This window comes from Nerophis lumbriciformis, linkage group LG05, assembly GCF_033978685.3.
Source record: "Nerophis lumbriciformis linkage group LG05, RoL_Nlum_v2.1, whole genome shotgun sequence".
In the NCBI taxonomy this organism is placed as follows: domain Eukaryota; kingdom Metazoa; phylum Chordata; class Actinopteri; order Syngnathiformes; family Syngnathidae; genus Nerophis; species Nerophis lumbriciformis.
In genome coordinates, this window is record NC_084552.2 from 54,538,468 (window position 1) to 54,538,989 (window position 522).

The following is a 522-nucleotide window of genomic DNA, read 5'->3' on the forward strand; positions in this document are numbered from 1 at the left end:
ATGTTAAAAACTGTGCCAGCAAGAGGATATTTGCTCAGTTGCTATTTTGACATACTTTTTGGTGTAGTAATAGTGTGTAGATGTTTGTTGCAGTACTGTAAACATGTGGATGTGGTTATTGAGGCATTACCTGAAAAAAAGTTGTCGCTGTGCATATTTTCATCAGTATTCTTCTTTCAGGACTTTTACACAATCATTCACACCCTCATAACATCCATGTAATATTAACATAAATACAATATTGTTGTGTGCAGACAATTTTTTTATGATCACATTTATATTGCCAAGTCGCAATATAAAATCATCTTTATATTTTTATTCTTTTCTCTGTAAACATTTGCCAGTGTTGCTGCCTAATCACCAGAAGCAATAGTGCAGCTGGTGTTTGCATAGGATTTCATAAGAATGAATTTAAAAAAAATTATTGTATTGCAAGAATATTTGTATGTGCGCCGCAACAATGGAACATTTGCGCCACTCACAGGATAAACTACAAAACAACACCAAAGATGCAATCCAGCT